This window comes from Rhipicephalus microplus, chromosome 1 (genome assembly GCF_043290135.1).
Source record: "Rhipicephalus microplus isolate Deutch F79 chromosome 1, USDA_Rmic, whole genome shotgun sequence".
NCBI lineage: Eukaryota > Metazoa > Arthropoda > Arachnida > Ixodida > Ixodidae > Rhipicephalus > Rhipicephalus microplus.
In genome coordinates, this window is record NC_134700.1 from 14,095,667 (window position 1) to 14,108,003 (window position 12,337).

A 12,337-nucleotide genomic window follows, 5' to 3' on the forward strand; every position below is an offset into this window, starting at 1 on the left:
TTTAAAATTCCTTCATCTGTAGAAGGCTTTCTACTTGATGAAGCCATTCGGGCACCTCTTGTTGAACCTTTTGTGCTTCCACGAACGAACAGACAGATTGAAAGAAATATTGCCTAACCGGACGTGCATTAACATCAGCATGGCGCACCGCCATTCTAGATTGCCATATACCGTGTAGGCCCAGTAACATAACTAGGTCGAAAGGTATTCCTTCTTCATTTGATACTGGTAGAAATCTGATGCCATAGGCATCGAGAGGCCGATCCTTTTTCAAAGTCCTTTGAAGAACATACCAGAAAAAGACTGCATCCCAGCAGTCCAGGACTTATGCACATGTTTGGCGTCACGTAGCACGTGAACTTATTATGAGCGGGCAGCTGAATAATTGTCCCTGTTATACAACCTAAACACACCAAGTCTGCCAGTACGAGACCCTCGTTCATTGACATAAGGGGAACAAGTTTACACCTAAGGACTCGTTTTTCCGTGTTTTAACACAATATTAATGAGATCTAACAGACAGTAATGCCAAGGAATGTACAGGGGAAGTTATTGGAACCAATGAAATGTAAATAAGAAAAAAGAAAAGTGGATGAAAGAATAACCAGCCGTGGGCAGGAATCGAACCTACGACCTTTGGATAACGCGTTCGATGCTCTAACCACTGAGCTACCACAGCGGCCTTCCCTCCATCCACTTTTTTAGTTTGTATGTGAATTTGGAAGTAGGAGTGACAGTCGGCGCCATCTATAAGCCAAACAACGAATGTGAAAACACTCTTATTCGCATGTTTGGCGTCACGTAGCACGTGAACTTATTATGAGCCGGCAGCTGACCCATTGTCCCTCTTATACAACCTAAACACACCAATTCTGCCAGTACGAGACACTCGATCAATGAAATAAGGGAAAGAAGTGTATTTCTAAGGGCTCGTTTTTCTGTGTTTTAACACAATAATAATGAGATCTAACAGACAGTAATGGCATGGAATGTACAGGGGAAGTTATTAGTTCCAATCGAATGTAAATAGGAAGAACGAAAAGTTGATGAAAAACTAACCAGCCGTGGGCAGAAATCGAACCTACGACCTTCTAATAACGCGTTCGATGCTCTAACCACTGATCTACCACAGCAGCCTTCCCTCCATCTACTTTTTTTAGTTTATCTGTGAATTTAGAAGTAGGAGTGACAGTCAGAACCATCTATAAGCAAAACGACGATTGTGAAAACACTCTTATGCGCATGTTTGGCGTCACGTAGCACGTGAACTTATTATGAGCGCACAGCTGATTAATTGTCCCTCTTATACAACCTAAACACACCAAGTCCACCAGTACGAGACCCTCATTCAATGAAATAAGGGAAAGAAGTTTATACGTAAGGGCGCGTTTTTCCGTGTTTTTACACACTATTAATGAGATCTAACAGATAGTAATGCCAAGGAATGTACAGGGGAAGGTATTAGAACCAATGGAATGTAAATGAGAAGAAAGAAAAGTGGATGAAAAAATAACCAGCCGTGGGCAGGAATCGAACCTAACACCTTGGAATAACGTGTTCGATGCTTTAATCAGTTAGCTACCACAGCGGCCTTCCCTCCATCTACTTTTTTGAGTTTATCTGTGAATTTAGAAGTAGGAGTGACAGTCAGCACCATCTATAAGCAAAACGACAATTGTGAAAACACTCTTATTCGCATGTTTGGCGTCACGTAGCACGTGAACTTATTATGAGCGGGCAGCTGAATAATTGTCCCTCTTATACAACCTAAAGACACCAAGTCTGCCAGTACGAGACCCTCGTTCAATGAAATAAGGGAAAAAAGTGTATACCTAAGGGCTCGTTTTTCCGTGTTTTAACACAATATTAATGAGATCTAAGACAGTAATGCCAAGGAATGTACAGGGGAAGTTATTAGAACCAATGGAATGTAAATAGGAAGAAAGAAAAGTGGATGAAAAAGTAACCAGCCGTGGGCAGGAATCGAACCTGCGACCTTCGAATAACGCGTTCGTAGCTCTAACCACTGAGCTACCACAACGGCCTTCCTTCCATACACTTTTTTTAGTTTATATGTGAACTTAGAAGAAGGAGTAACAGTCAGCGCCATCTATAGGCCAAACGACGAATGTGAAAACACTCTTATGCGCATGTTTGGCGTCATGTAGCACATAAACTTATTATGAGCGGGCAGCTGATTAATTGTCCCTCTTATACAACCTAAACACACAGAGTCTGCCAATACGAGACCCTCGTTCAATGAAATAAGGGAAAGAAGTGTATACCTAAGGGCTCGTTTTTACGTGTTTTAACACAATATTAATGAGATCTAACAGACAGTCATGCCAAGGAGTGTACAGGGGAAGTTATTAGAACCAATGGAATGTAAATAAGAAGAAAGAAAAGTGGATGGAAAAATAACCAGCCGTGGGCAGAAATCGAACCTACGCCCTTCAAATAATGCGTTCGATGGTCTAACCACTGAGCTACCACAGCGGCCTTCCCTTCATCCACTTTTTTGAGTTTATATGTGAATTTGGAAGTAGGAGCGACAGTCAGCGCCATCTATAAGCCAAACGACGAATGTGAAAACACTCTTATGCGCATGTTTGGCATCACGTAGCACGTGAACTTATTATCAGCGGGCAGCTGATTATTTGTCCCTCTTATACAACCTAAACACACCAATTCAGCGAGTACGAGACCCTTGTTCAATGAAATAACGGAAAGAAGTGTATACCTAAGGGCTCGTTTTTCCGTGTTTTAACACAATATTATTGAGATCTAACAGACAGTAATGCCGAGGAATGTACAGGGGAAGTTATTGGAACCAATGAAATGTAAATAAGAAAAAAGAAAAGTGGATGAAAAAATAACCAGTCGTGGGCAGGAATCGAACCTACGACCTTCGAGTAACGCGTTCGATGCTCTAACCACTGAGCTACCACAGCGGCTTTTTTTAATTTATATGTGATTTTAGAAGAAGTGACAGTCAGCGCCATCTATAGGCCAAACGACGAATGTGAAAACACTCCTATGCGCATGCTTGGCGTCACGTAGCACGTGAACTTATTATGAGCGGGCAGCTGAATAATTGTCCCTCTTATACAACCTAAACACACCAAGTCTGCCAATACGAGACCCTCGTTCATTGACATAAGGGGAAGAAGTGTACCCCTAAGGGCTCGTTTTTCCGTGTTTTAACACAATATTATTGAGATCTAACAGACAGTAATGCCGAGGAATGTACAGGGGAAGTTATTGGAACCAATGAAATGTAAATAAGAAAAAAGCAAAGTGGATGAAAAAATAACCAGCCGTGGGCAGGAAATGAACCTACGACCTTCGGATAACGCGTTCGATGCTCTAAGCACTGAGCTACCACAGCGGCCTTCCCTCCATCCACTTTTTTTTACTTTATATGTGAATTTAAAAGTAGGAGTGACAGTCGGCGCCATCTATAAGCCAAACAACGAATGCAAAAACACTCTTATTCGCATGTTTGGCGTCACGTAGCACGTGAACCTATTATGAGTGGCAGCTGACTAATTTTCCCTCTTATACAGCCTAAACACACCAATTCTGCCAGTACGAGACACTCGTTCAATGAAATAAGGGAAAGAAGTGTATACCTAAGGGCTCGTTTTTCCGTGTTTTAACACAATAATAATGAGATCTAACAGACAGTAATGGCAAGAAATGTACAGGGGAAGTTATTAGAACCAATGGAATGTAAATAGGAAGAAAGAAAAGTGGATGAAAAAGTAACCAGCCGTGGGCAGGAATCGAACCTGCGACCTTCGAATAAAGCGTTCGATGCTCTAACCACTGAGCTACCACAGCGGCCTTCCCTCCATCCACTTTTTTGAGTTTATATGTGAATATAGAAGTAGGAGTGACAGTCAGCGCCATCTATGAGCCAAACAACGAATGTGAAAAGACACTTATGCACATGTTTGGCGTCACGTAGCACGTGAACTTATTATCAGCGGGCAGCTGATTATTTGTCCCTCTTATACAACCTAAACACACCAATTCAGCGAGTACGAGACCCTTGTTCAATGAAATAACGGAAAGAAGTGTATACCTAAGGGCTCGTTTTTTCGTGTTTTAACACAATCTTAATGAGATCTAACAGACAGTAATGCCAAGGAATGTACAGGGGAAGTTATTAGAACCAATGGAATGTAAATAAGAAGAAAGAAAATTGGATGAAAAAATAAACAGCCGTGGGCAGGAATCGAACCTATGACCTTCGAATAACGCGTTCGATGCTCTAACCACTGAGCTACCACAGCGGCCTTCCCTCCATCTACTTTTTTGAGTTTATCTGTGAATTTAGAAGTAGGAGTGACAGTCAGCACCATCTATAAGCAAAACGACGATTGTGAAAACATTCTTATGCGCATGTTTGGCGTCACGTAGCACGTGAACTTATTATGAGCGGGCAGCTGACTAATTGTCCCTCTTATACAACCTAAACACGCCAATTCTGCCAGTTCGAGACACTCGTTCAATGAAATAAGGGAAAGAAGTGTATACCTAAGGGCTCGTTTTTCCGTGTTTTAACACAATAATAATGAGATCTAACAGACAGTAATGGCAAGAAATGTACAGGGGAAGTTATTAGAACCAATGGAATGTAAATAGGAAGAAAGAAAAGTGGATGAAAAAGTAACCAGCCGTGGGCAGCAATCGAACCTGCGACCTTCGAATAAAGCGTTCGATGCTCTAACCACTGAGCTACCACAGCGGCCTTCCCTCCATCCACTTTTTTGAGTTTATATGTAAATATAGAAGTAGGAGTGACTGTCAGCGCCATCTATGAGCCAAACGACGAATGTGAAAAGACACTTATGCACATGTTTGGCGTCACGTAGCACGTGAACTTATTATCAGCGGGCAGCTGATTATTTGTCCCTCTTATACAACCTAAACACACCAATTCAGCGAGTACGAGACCCTTGTTCAATGAAATAACGGAAAGAAGTGTATACCTAAGGGCTCGTTTTTCCGTGTTTTAACACAATCTTAATGAGATCTAACAGACAGTAATGCCAAGGAATGTACAGGGGAAGTTATTAGAACCAATGGAATGTAAATAAGAAGAAAGAAAATTGGATAAAAAAATAAACAGCCGTGGGCAGGAATCGAACCTATGACCTTCGAATAACGCGTTCGATGCTCTAACCACTGAGCTACCACAGCGGCCTTCCCTCCATCTACTTTTTTGAGTTTATCTGTGAATTTAGAAGTAGGAGTGACAGTCAGCACCATCTATAAGCAAAACGACGATTGTGAAAACATTCTTATGCGCATGTTTGGCGTCACGTAGCACGTGAACTTATTATGAGCGGGCAGCTGCCTAATTGTCCCTCTTATACAACCTAAACACGCCCATTCTGCCAGTTCGAGACACTCGTTCAATGAAATAAGGGAAAGAAGTGTATACCTAAAGGCTCGTTTTTCCGTGTTTTAACACAATCTTAATGAGATCTAACAGACAGTAATGCCAAGGAATGTACAAGGGAAGTTATTAGAACCAATGGAATGTAAATAAGGAGAAAGAAAAGTGGATGAAAAAATAACCAGCCGTGGGCAGGAATCGAACCTATGACCTTCGAATAACGCGTTCGATGCTCTAACCACTGATCTACCACAGCGGCCTTCCCTCCATCTACTTTTTTGAGTTTATCTGTGAATGCAGAAGTAGGAGTGACAGTCAGCACCATCTATAGGCAAAACGACGATTGTGAAAACACTCTTATGCGCATGTTTGGCGTCACGTAGCACGTGAACTTATTATGAGCGCGCAGCTGATTAATTGTCCCTCTTATACAACCTAAATACACCAAGTCTGCCAGTACGAGACCCTCGTTCATTGACATAAGGGGAAGACGTCTACACCTAAGGGCTCGTTTTTCCGTGTTTTAACACAATATTAATGAGATCTAACAGACAGTAATGCCAAGGAATGTACAGGGGAAGTTATTGGAACCAATGAAATGTAAATAAGAAGAAAGAAAATTGGATGAAAAAATAACCAGCCGTGGGCAGGAATCGAACGTATGACCTTCGAATAACGCGTTCGATGCTCTAACCACTGAGCTACCACAGCGGCCTTCCCTCCATCTACTTTTTTGAGTTTATCTGTGAATTTAGAAGTAGGAGTGACAGTCAGCACCATCTATAAGCAAAACAACGATTGTGAAAACACTCTTATGCGCATGTTTGGCGTCACGTAGCACGTTAACTTATTATGAGCGGGCAGCTGAATAATTGTCCCTCTTATACAACCTAAACACACCAAGTCTGCCAGTACGAGACCCTCGTTCAATGAAATAAGGGAAAAAAGTGTATACCTAAGGGCTCGTTTTTCCGTGTTTTAACACAATATTAATGAGATCTAACAGACAGTAATGCCAAGGAATGTACAGGGGAAGTTATTAGAACCAATGGAATGTAAATAGGAAGAAAGAAAAGTGGATGAAAAAGTAACCAGCCGTGGGCAGGAATCGAACCTGCGACCTTCGAATAACGCGTTCGATGCTCTAACCACTGAGCTACCACAGCGGCCTTCCCTCCATCTACTTTTTTGAGTTTATCTGTGAATTTAGAAGTAGGAGTGACAGTCAGCACCATCTATAAGCAAAACGACGATTGTGAAAACACTCTTATTCGCATGTATGGCGTCACGTAGCACGTGAACCTATTATGAGCGGGCAGCTGATTAATTGTCCCTCTTATACAACCTAAACACACAGAGTCTGCCAATACGAGACCCTCGTTCAATGAAATAAGGGAAAGAAGTGTATACCTAAGGGCTCGTTTTTCCGTGTTTTAACACAATAATAATGAGATCTAACAGACAGTAATGCCAAGGAATGTACAGGGGAAGTTATTAGAACCAATGGAATGTAAATAAGAAGAAAAGTGGATGAAAAAATAACCAGTCGTGGGCAGGAATCGAACCTACGACCTTCGAATAACGCGTTCGATGCTCTAACCACTGAGCTACCACAGCGGCCTTCCCTCCATCTACTTTTTTGAGTTTATCTGTGAATTTAGAAGTAGGAGTGACAGTCAGCACCATCTATAAGCAAAACGACGATTTTGAAAACATTCTTATGCGCATGTTTGGCGTCACGTAGCACGTGAACTTATTATGAGCGGGCAGCTGACTAATTGTCCCTTTTATACAACCTAAACACGCCAATTCTGCCAGTACGAGACACTCGTTCAATGAAATAAGGGAAAGAAGTGTATACCTAAGGGCTGGTTTTTCCGTGTTTTAACACAATCTTAATGAGATCTGACAGACAGTAATGCCAAAAAATGTTCAAGGGAAGTTATTAGAACCAATGGAATGTAAATAAGGAGAAAGAAAAGTGGATGAAAAATAACCAGCCGTGGGCAGGAATCGAACGTATGACCTTCGAATAACGCGTTCGATGCTCTAGCCACTGATCTACCAAAGCGGCCTTCCCTCCATCTACTTTTTTGAGTTTATCTGTGAATGCAGAAGTAGGACTGACAGTCAGCACCATCTATAGGCAAAACGACGATTGTGAAAACACTCTTATGCGCATGTTTGGCGTCACGTAGCACGTGAACTTATTATGAGCGCGCAGCTGTTTAATTGTCCCTCTTATACAAGCTAAAGAAACCAAGTCTGCCAGTACGAGACCCTCGTTCAATGAAATAAGGGAAAAAAGTGTATGTATATGGGCTCGTTTTTCCGTGTTTTAACACTATAATAATGAGATCTAACAGACAGTAATGGCAAGAAATGTACAGGGGAAGTTATTAGAACCAATGGAATGTAAATAGGAAGAAAGAAAAGTGGATGAAAAAGTAACCAGCCTTGGGCAGGAATCGAACCTGCGACCTTCGAATAACGCGTTCGAAGCTCTAACCACTGAGCTACCACAGTGGCCTTCCCTCCATCCACTTTTTTGAGTTTATGTGCGAATATAGAAGTAGGAGTGACAGTCAGCGCCATCTATGAGCCAAACGACGAATGTGAAAAGACACTTATGCACATGTTTGGCTTTTTTTTCTTTATTGCCTGTTTACATACAACATTCACACACATATATACATCAAACAAAGTAGAAACATGAAACAAAAAAGGGGTAAAAAGCATCATATTTAACAGGCTTTTTAAAATTCCTTCATCTGTAGAAGGCTTTCTACTTGATGAAGCCATTCGGGCACCTCTTGTTGAACCTTTTGTGCTTCCACGAACGAACAGACAGATTGAAAGAAATATTGCCTGACCGGACGTGCATTAACATCAGCATGGCGCACCGCCATTCTAGATTGCCATATACCGTGTAGGCCCAGTAACATAACTAGGTCGAAAGGTATTCCTTCTTCATTTGATACTGGTAGAAATCTGATGCCATAGGCATCGAGAGGCCGATCCTTTTTCAAAGTCCTTTGAAGAACATACCAGAAAAAGACTGCATCCCAGCAGTCCAGGACTTATGCACATGTTTGGCGTCACGTAGCACGTGAACTTATTATGAGCGGGCAGCTGAATAATTGTCCCTGTTATACAACCTAAACACACCAAGTCTGCCAGTACGAGACCCTCGTTCATTGACATAAGGGGAAGAAGTTTACACCTAAGGACTCGTTTTTTCGTGTTTTAACACAATATTAATGAGATCTAACAGACAGTAATGCCAAGGAATGTACAGGGGAAGTTATTGGAACCAATGAAATGTAAATAAGAAAAAAGAAAAGTGGATGAAAGAATAACCAGCCATGGGCAGGAATCGAACCTACGACCTTTGGATAACGCGTTCGATGCTCTAACCACCGAGCTACCACAGCGGCCTTCCCTCCATCCACTTTTTTTAGTTTGTATGTGAATTTGGAAGTAGGAGTGACAGTCGGCGCCATCTATAAGCCAAACAACGAATGTGAAAACACTCTTATTCGCATGTTTGGCGTCACGTAGCACGTGAACTTATTATGAGCCGGCAGCTGACTCATTGTCCCTCTTATACAACCTAAACACACCAATTCTGCCAGTACGAGACACTCGATCAATGAAATAAGGGAAAGAAGTGTATTTCTAAGGGCTCGTTTTTCTGTGTTTTAACACAATAATAATGAGATCTAACAGACAGTAATGGCATGGAATGTACAGGGGAAGTTATTAGTTCCAATCGAATGTAAATAGGAAGAAAGAAAAGTTGATGAAAAACTAACCAGCCGTGGGCAGAAATCGAACCTACGACCTTCTAATAACGCGTTCGATGCTCTAACCACTGATCTACCACAGCACCCTTCCCTCCATCTACTTTTTTTAGTTTATCTGTGAATTTAGAAGTAGGAGCGAAAGTCAGCGCCATCTATAAGCCAAACGACGAATGTGAAAACACTCTTATGCGCATGTTTGGCATCACGTAGCACGTGAACTTATTATCAGCGGGCAGCTGATTATTTGTCCCTCTTATACAACCTAAACACACCAATTCAGCGAGTACGAGACCCTTGTTCAATGAAATAAGGGAAAGAAGTGTATACCTAAGGGCTCGTTTTTCCGTGTTTTAACTTAATATAATGAGATCTAACAGACAGTAATGCCAAGGAATGTACAGGGGAAGTTATTAGAACCAATGGAATGTAAATAAGAAGAAAAGTGGATGAAAAAATAACCAGCCGTGGGCAGAAATCGAACCTACGACCTTCTAATAACGCGTTCGATGCTCTAACCACTGATCTACCACAGCAGCCTTCCCTCCATCTACTTTTTTTAGTTTATCTGTGAATTTAGAAGTAGGAGCGAAAGTCAGCGCCATCTATAAGCCAAACGACGAATGTGAAAACACTCTTATGCGCATGTTTGGCATCACGTAGCACGTGAACTTATTATCAGCGGGCAGCTGATTATTTGTCCCTCTTATACAACCTAAACACACCAATTCAGCGAGTACGAGACCCTTGTTCAATGAAATAAGGGAAAGAAGTGTATACCTAAGGGCTCGTTTTTCCGTGTTTTAACTTAATATAATGAGATCTAACAGACAGTAATGCCAAGGAATGTACAGGGGAAGTTATTAGAACCAATGGAATGTAAATAAGAAGAAAAGTGGATGAAAAAATAACCAGCCGTGGGCAGGAATCGAACCTACGACCTTCGAATAACGCGTTCGATGCTCTAACCACTGAGCTACCACAGCGGCTTTTTTTAGTTTATATGTGATTTTAGAAGAAGTGACAGTCAGCGCCATCTATAAGCCAAACGACGAATGTGAAAACACTCCTATGCGCATGATTGGCGTCACGTAGCACGTGAACTTATTATGAGCGGGCAGCTGAATAATTGTCCCTCTTATACAACCTAAACACACCAAGTCTGCCAATACGAGACCCTCGTTCATTGACATAAGGGGAAGAAGTGTACACCTAAGGGCTCGTTTTTCCGTGTTTTAACACAATAATAATGAGATCTAACAGACAGTAATGCCGAGGAATGTCCAGGGGAAGTTATTGGAACCAATGAAATGTAAATAAGAAAAAAGAAAAGTGGATGAAAAAATAACCAGCCCTGGGCAGGAAATGAACATACGACCTTCGAATAACGCGTTCGATGCTCTAACCACTGAGCTACCACAGCGGCCTTCCCTTCATCTACTTTTTTTGAGTTTATCTGTGAATTTAGAAGTAGGAGTGACAGTCAGCACCATCTATAAGCAAAACGACGATTGTGAAAACACTCTTATGCGCATATTTGGCATCACATAGCACGTGAACTTATTATGAGCGGGCAGCTGAATAATTGTCCCTCTTATACAACCTAAACACACCAAGTCAGCCAGTACGAGACCCTCGTTCAATGAAATAAGGGAAAGAAGTGCATACCTAAGGGCTCGTTTTTCCGTGTTTTAATAATCTTAATGAGATCTAACAGACAGTAATGCCAAGGAATGTACAGGGGAAGTTATTAGAACCAATGGAATGTAAATAAGAAGAAAGAAAATTGGATGAAAAAATAAACAGCCGTGGGCAGGAATCGAACCTATGACCTTCGAATAACGCGTTCGATGCTCTAACCACTGAGCTACCACAGCGGCCTTCCCTCCATCTACTTTTTTGAGTTTATCTGTGAATTTAGAAGTAGGAGTGACAGTCAGCACCATCTATAAGCAAAACGACGATTGTGAAAACATTCTTATGCGCATGTTTGGCGTCACGTAGCACGTGAACTTATTATGAGCGGGCAGCTGAATAATTGTCCCTCTTATACAACCTAAACACACCAAGTCTGCCAGTACGAGAACCTCGTTCAATGAAATAAGGAAAAGAAGTGTATACCTAAGGGCTCGTTTTTCCATGTTTTAACAATATAATAATGAGATCTAACAGACAGTAATGCCAAGGAATGTACAGGGGAAATTATTAGAACCAATGGAATGTAAATAAGAAAAAAGAAAATTGGATGAAAAACTAAACAGCCGTGGGCAGGAATCGAACCTGCGACCTTCGAATAACGCGTTCGATGCTCTAACCACTGAGCTACCACAGTGCCCTTCCCTCCATTCTCTTTTTTGAGTTTATATGTGAATTTAGATGTAGGAGTGACTGTCAGCGCCATCTATAGGCCAAACGACGAATGTGAAAACACTCTGATGCGCATGTTTGGCGTCACGTAGCACGTGAACTTATTATGAGCGGGCAGCTGATTAATTGTCCCTCTTATACAACCTAAACACACCAAGTCTGCTAGTACGAGACCCTCGTTCAATGAAATAAGGGAAAGAAGTGTATACCTAAGGGCTCATTTTTCCGGGTTTTAACACAATATAATGAGATCTAACAGCCAGTCATGCCAAGAAATGTACTGGGAAAATTATTAGAACCAATGGAATGTAAATAAGAAGAAAGAAAAGTGGATGAAAAAATAACAAGCCGTGGGCAGGAATCGAACCTACGACCTTCGAATAACGCGTTCGATGCTCTAACCACTGATCTACCACAGCGGCCTTCCCTCCATCAACTTTTATGAGTTTATATGTGAATTTAGAAGTAGGAGTGACAGTCAGCGCCATCTATAAGCCAAACGACGAATGTGAAAACACACTTATGCACATGTTTGGCGTCACGTAGCACGTGAACTTAATATGAGCGGGCAGCTGATTAATTGTCCCTCTTATACAACCTAAACACACCAAGTCTGCCAGTACGAGACCCTCGTTCATTGACATAAGGGAAAGAAGTGTACACCTAAGGGCTCGTTTTTCCGTGCTTTAACACAATATTAATGAAATCTAACAGACAGTAATGCCAAGGAATGCACAGGGAAAGTTATTGGAACCAATGA

At 41.6% G+C, this 12,337-nt stretch overlaps 2 non-coding genes across 2 annotated transcripts; both read right to left on the minus strand.

Annotated features, from left to right (window-relative positions):
- Positions 1 to 3,770: 3,770 nt before the first annotated feature.
- On the minus strand, positions 3,771 to 3,843 carry TRNAK-CUU (transfer RNA lysine (anticodon CUU)). The gene has a single exon. It is a non-coding gene; the product is annotated as a tRNA-Lys (tRNA).
- Positions 3,844 to 4,680: 837 nt separating this feature from the next.
- Positions 4,681 to 4,753, minus strand: TRNAK-CUU (transfer RNA lysine (anticodon CUU)). The gene has a single exon. It is a non-coding gene; the product is annotated as a tRNA-Lys (tRNA).
- Positions 4,754 to 12,337: the final 7,584 nt, after the last annotated feature.